This window comes from Crocuta crocuta, unplaced genomic scaffold, assembly GCF_008692635.1.
Source record: "Crocuta crocuta isolate KB4526 unplaced genomic scaffold, BGI_CrCroc_1.0 scaffold176, whole genome shotgun sequence".
Classification (NCBI taxonomy): Eukaryota; Metazoa; Chordata; class Mammalia; order Carnivora; family Hyaenidae; genus Crocuta; species Crocuta crocuta.
The window spans coordinates 3,521,276-3,527,868 of record NW_027531905.1 but is presented as its reverse complement, the minus strand read 5'-3'; the positions used below and the strand labels follow the sequence as shown (position 1 = coordinate 3,527,868).

The following is a 6,593-nucleotide window of genomic DNA, read 5'->3' as shown; positions in this document are numbered from 1 at the left end:
AGTTGTCGTTATCAATTTATAAATTTCTGAGGTCTACGGTGTGAATGGTGACCCCTGGAGCTGAGCAGTAAAATATCAATTGGGAAGATTAAGAAGGCATCACCAGGCAGGTAAGAAGAAATCAAATGGTACATAGAAACTATAAGAACAGAGTTTCACAGCAGAAGAGTAGTCAACATTACCTACCAGCTGTGTCTCAGAAGTCAGGTAAATGTGGTCTGAAAGTTTCCATCAAAGAGCTGGTTCATCTTAGGAGGCACAGTTTCAGACAGAGCCCTTCTCTGAGTAATTCCGCTCCCAAATCTGGGATGTTCTCTTTCTCCTATCTTTTGCAGATGCTGTGACGCGAGCCACTCACTGTTCTGCCTTTACTCTCTCTACCATTTGAATCTCTACACATAATCTTCCTGTCTTACCTGTGCTGTGAGGGCTTTATCTCATATTTGGGGTCTTGATACATTTTGTTTTGCCCTCCTTCCTTTGGCCATTCACATCTCCACCTGACCCATACACCCCGTTTCTCATTAGGCTTTCAAAAAACATATTGGATGGTTTCAGTCACAATTCCTATAGACATCGATTGACCTTCAGATATACTTGTGGGCATACATCTATGTTTGAATACAGATACATTCTAAACAGGGATAAAAGGGAGAGTAAGAGCTTCTTACTACTCACTATCATCTTTTTGGATAAGGAAAATTTTATCAGCCCAATTTTAGACACTCATACGAAATCAAATGAGATTTCTGCCTTCTTCATCTAACATAGAAGTTAAGAGTGTAAATAGAGGTCAAGAAGATGACTTCTCAAGAAAAGAACTTCATTTTCTGATAACTTGTGATAACATAAATTGGTTAGTCATAAGTTACATGTATAATGCTATTATTCAATTAATTGTGAATGCTGACTTGGATATACCTAGGTCACATTTGAGCTCATTATTCAGTAGAACAGCTCTGCCCAATACAGTAGTAGCCACATCTGGATATTCAAAATTGTTTTAATGTTTATTTATTTTTGAGAGAGAGAGTGTGAACAGGGGAGGGGCAGAAAGAGAGGGAGACACAAAATCTGAAGGAGGTGCCAGGCTCTGAGCTGTCAGAACACAGAGAAAAGAAGCACTTTATAAAATGTAATTTTGCTCAAGTTTTGGCTTAACACTGTGGTCTTTGGTTTATGTGACATTCTTACAAGCAAGGAATCTCCTCCTTAAACCACAGAAAAGTAAATAAAAAACAGCAACTCTGCCACCATCATATAATTGTTTTTCCTTTATCATTTTTGCAGGAAAGCAATTCATGCTGCACATCTACCCTCCTTTGCAGAGAATTAATACCTAGGTGAGAGGTTGCTTGGTTCTTAGGTTCTTATGGTAGAATCACCCAAAAGTGAAGCTTCCAGTGTAAATCTTAGTGGGAAGGGTCTACATACTTATACTTGGGTCCCAAGAATACCTTGAAGTCATGGTAACTGCAAGGCCATCCATCTCTGAGATTACTGAAGACTTTTTAATTCCCACAATATTGTTTTGACTGCATGAAAAGTGTGTGTGTGTGTGTGTGTGTGTGTTAGTGCAGGAATGAAGACTGTAAATGCGTGGGGCCTTGATCACCACAGTACCTTACAAATTGCAGAAGACTTGGGTTAGATAGGAAATATGTCAGTGGTAAAATGTAATCTTTCAAAAGGTTCCAAAGCGGTAAGATGCAGCCTGATTTTGTAATCCGTAACTTAACAAACACCACAGTCGACTCACAGCAACTTGTTTCTTGGGCATAGAAGCAAATGAGTAACAGATCTGAGTGTTAAAAGGGAATGAATGTATTCTCTATATAAATGTGGATCATTAGCTTTTTCCCTAAGGGTCTCCCCTAAGCCAGGGCTAGACTGGCACTGGAAAGACAGGGGAGCCCTGGGCCCTGCCCTTGTTGAGCTGATAGTCTCATGGGATGACTTACAAAAGTACATATAAAATGAAGGAATTAAAATGCCATACATTTTATGAAGGAAATTAATACAAATCTGAAAGAAGGAAGCATGAAGCCTCATTTACTATATATAGGGTGTTCGGGAGGGCATTTCTGGGTATGTAGCATTGAGTCTGACGCCTGAAAGGTAAAGTAGGAACTAGCTTTGTGAAATGTGTTCCCCACAGAGGGAGGAGTCTGTACAAAGGCTCTGAGGTGAGATTACTACCTACACAGCTGCCACGGGCTTTTACAAAGTCTTTTTTTTTTTTTTTCTGACAGAACCATCTGATGATTCCTTTATAATATTATAATAAATTACAAATGTTTGTTATTTTGTTGCCTTCATGGAAAAATTTTCCATTGAATTATTGTTGTACATTGAAACCTGCCATTTGGAAGTATCTTTTCCTTTCTGTCTACAAAAATCACCCCACGTACCCATGATTTGGCATGTAATAAAATTGTATGCATTTTACTGTGTTCAGGAAATGCTGCTTATCGGTCCCTACCACACCTGAATCATTACAGATGCTTTCAGAGATTATAGAGAGAGGTCTTTCAAACAGGAATAAAATGTTTATTTTCTCTTATCTCAGCAAAGAATAGGCCTGGAAATTTTCAGTGTACCAACGTGTTATATAAGTCTTTGCTCTCCTATCCTGTCTGTTCTGCTAATCTGAAGGCACAAAAATGTCATAGTTTTGTTGAATGATTAGATGAGGAATGAAAGGAAATTATTAATTTTTATTAAATGATTAAATGAAAGAAAGAAAGAAAGAAAGAAAGAAAGAAAGAAAGAAAGAAAGAAAGGAAAGAAAGAAAAGAAGAGAAAAGAAAAGAACAGAACAGAACCTATGTGATATTTTAAGCTCTTGGTGTTTGGTAAGTACATAGTGAAAGAACAAGAAGTAGCACCAAAATGCAGGGCAGGCTCTGAAGAAATGGAGACCAATGAAATGTAGAACAAAGCACATATGATCCTTTAAATATGAATGAAATAATGGTACTAGCCACACTCAAAGACTCTCACATAGAGGGAGGAACAAAGGCATCCTTAGAGCTTGAAAGGATCTCAGAGACCAGTGAAATTCTCAGGAGTCTCCATCTCTAGGAAATAGCTTCTATGTCATATAGCTGAATAGTGAGGAAAGTACAGCAGGGAATTAGTGGTCCAGAGAGTATTGATTCTTATTTTCACTTGTCTTTTTTTTTTTTTTAAGATTTTATTTATTTCTGAGAGAGAGAGAGACAGCATGAGCAGAGGAGGGTCAGAGAGAGAGGGAGACACAGAATCCGAAACAGCATCCAGGCTCTGAACTGTCAGCACAGAGCCCGATGCGGGGCTCGAACCCACGAACCGTGAGATAATGACCTGAGCTGAAGTCGGACGCTTAACCGACTGAGCCACCCAGGTGCCCCTTCACTTGTCTTTTTTTTTCTTTTTCTTCTTTTTTTTTTCACTTGTCTTTTTTTTTTTTTTTATATGTGCAGTCATTTGATTTATAAAAAGATTCAACAAAATTCAAAATGATACAAAATATCAATTTCAACAATTGCAACAATTTGAACAATCAAATTCAACAATTTCAACAAAACAACATCAAACAATGAGTGTATTTAACCATACTCAGCTCATAACAGAGCAAATGGGTAAGGAAAATAATTCATGCTACAGCGTATTGCTCTATGAACTGGCAACAGAAAAAGTTGGTAAAGGAAGGCACAGGACCTCTATCTTTAGAGTGTTAGAATTAGAACCGAGGGGCTCCATAATCATCCGGCATCTGCTCAATGTTGTACCTATGGTTAGAAATGTACATGATGGGAACTCCAGGGATCTTCCGGATCCTTCGTTTAAGGTCCCGGTCAACTGTGGCCACAATGTAACACTTGTGCTGAGTTACTCTCTGTACTAAGCAGTCATCTGCATAGGTTCCTTTGTGTGTGCATGGTAATCGTTCAAATCTTGGGTCCTTGGCAATCCTTAGAGCCACTCGATACTTTTGACCCAATTTCTCAATTTCAGCCATTACACAGTCAGTTATACAAGGGATACACTTGGCATACAGACAGTCCATCATTGATTGTACTAAATCGAGTTTCGCTTTAATGGAAAAGTTGATAAAGTTGGTATCAACCAGGATGTGGTAAGGTGGGCCCAGCTGTGTGTTATATTGGAAGAATAAGCAGGAAGGATGTTGGGGGACTTCTCTTTCCTTGAGTGCACTGGGATCTTTCTTTTCTTTCTTTTTAGGTTTCAATCTATCCTTCTCTTTAAGCCTCTGATCTCGGAGACTAAGCATTCGCTTCATGGTTGCATACTTTCTTGCTTTCTTTTGCTTCCCCATGTTCACGCCGCACTCTAGTTTCTCTTCACTTGTCTTTTAAAAAGACTGTATTTTATTTTTTGTGGCTATAGCTGCCCATTATGAAAAGCTCCTTTAAAAAAAATCAATTTCCTCTGTCTTGATTAGAGCCTAGGGACTATGTCTTAATGATGGCATTTTCCAGAAGAAGAAGCATAATAAAGATACAGTTTCTGCAATGGTACTTCCCTCAGATTTACTCTCCAACGCTTGACATCACTGGGCAGTTCGTTCCGTGAGAGCACATTCTTATCCAGTGAGAACAGTCTTCTACCACCTGTCTGAGAATTACCAACAGATCCAACAGTTCTCACCTTTGTGTAAAATTGGACCTGGACTCCCTCAAATTGTTGCAATAGTCCTACAAGGCTCAATACTCAGAGCAAGTAACATATATGCTAAAAGTGACATCCAGGTTTACCTAACACCCACTCTTGCCTCATCAGATTTAAGACTGTTGGAGAAACTCATCAGATTTAAGACTGTGCTGTATCTTGTAGACACTGGCTTGTCTTCGGTGCGGGATGAGGACGCAGACCCTGACATCTGCCCCCACAACGCTGGAGAGCATGCTGCTTTCCCACGAGGTTCATCTTGGGATGCCGTGGATAAAGTCATGTGTGGCTTTGCCTTTGACCCCTTCCAGGGGATCAGAAATATTTAGTGAGCCCTAACTAAATGGAAGGCACCGTGGAATTCAACACTCATTGTTTCCACTTCTAATTGGGGGATTAAGACACACTGACATGTAAGGAAGGGAAAGAACAGTGAAAGTGCTAAATGAGAGGAAAAGAAGACCATAACATGAAATGACAGGCAGTCCATCCCCATGTGCCAAAGGACTGACCTAAGCTGTAGCTGCAGTAGGACTGGTGGAGGAAGGGCACAGGCCTGGATCCCAGAGAAGCCTGGGCAGGTATCATGGATAAAGTGGGATTTGATTTGGACCTTGGATGGGCCAATGGTTCCCAACCTTCCCTGGTCAGGAGGGCCATCTGGAGAGGCCAGGAATGCTTGGAGAGGAGGAGAAGAGAAATGGGGGTACCATGAGAAGGAAGAGAAATTTAAAGAAACAAAGCTTGTTTGGTCACGGCAAAATGTTGGTGTAGGAGTAGAAAAAGAGAGAAGGCAGAAAAGTGGGATTTCATCTGGTTTTTAAACGGCCTGGTGTGCCAGACCAAGGAATTTTGGCAACATATTTGGCTCAGGATAGTTAGCCATAACAACTGATTTTTACAGCTGGAAAAGGATATTAGAACTCCTCTATATCACATAAACTCCTCTATATCACATCACTTCCTACTTCCACCCCCTGCTTGGAAGCCTAAGTGTGACAGAAATTAAGCATCGACACATGCTAATACCTCACCAGTTCCTCATGCAGATACAGGATTCCCACTGTCACTGTGGGGATGTGGGGATTCACACCAAAGCACAACTGCCGTGTAGAATTCCCTTGTGTGATAGCCAGAAGGGGAGCCACCGAGGCAGCAGAGTTAGTGTCTCTTACAGGGTAGCCGGGCCACACTGAGCTCTTATCCCTCTGCCTGAGATGAGGGGACTGTGCCCTGGCACAGCCTGAATAACACACATGTTTCACCACGGCTTGGGTCCACTTATTACTTTGGATTGTTTTTGCTGTCTCTCTGCCTCTTTCTCCTTTTCCTTGTTTGAAGGGTAGGCCTGGGTAAAGTTTCTATCATATTACTGCAAATATTGGGTTGAGAGAGGTTGGATGGGATGGATGGATGGATGGTAGATAGATCGATAGCTAGATCGTTTTTCTGAAGTCCACCTAGCTAGAAGGAAATGATTTAGAGCTGACAGCTGGCATTTCCTAATGTTCTTTCCAGATCCAATTCTGCCAGATCTTCAAAGGAGGTAAATTTCACACCACTGCATGAGTTCAGAACTTGAACACAGCATATTCACCATAAGAATCTGCTTATTCATATAATAACTTAAAAGATGACTGACTAGAAGCTTAGCATTTCCTGGCTGAACAAGAGCTTTGAGCAGTGTCACAACCTGTATGCAGGGGCAAGAAACCACCACAGTCTGAGAGCAACTGAAGTCCTCTTCCTGTGCTTCTTCCTCTGAATTGAAGTTTGAAGACTGCAGGCATTTCTGGTGAATGCCACAGAATGCGTCAGCTTCTGCCATCTGTTCACACTCATCTACTCATTACTGAGCAGCTGCAGGCTAGACAGGGCAGTCGTTTGCCCAAACTTCAGGGACACAGGGATTGGAGCCC

At 41.0% G+C, this 6,593-nt stretch overlaps 1 pseudogene; it reads right to left on the bottom strand.

Moving 5' to 3' along the window:
- Positions 1 to 3,494: 3,494 nt before the first annotated feature.
- Positions 3,495 to 4,338, bottom strand: LOC144240235 (rRNA-processing protein FCF1 homolog pseudogene; annotated as a pseudogene).
- Positions 4,339 to 6,593: the final 2,255 nt, after the last annotated feature.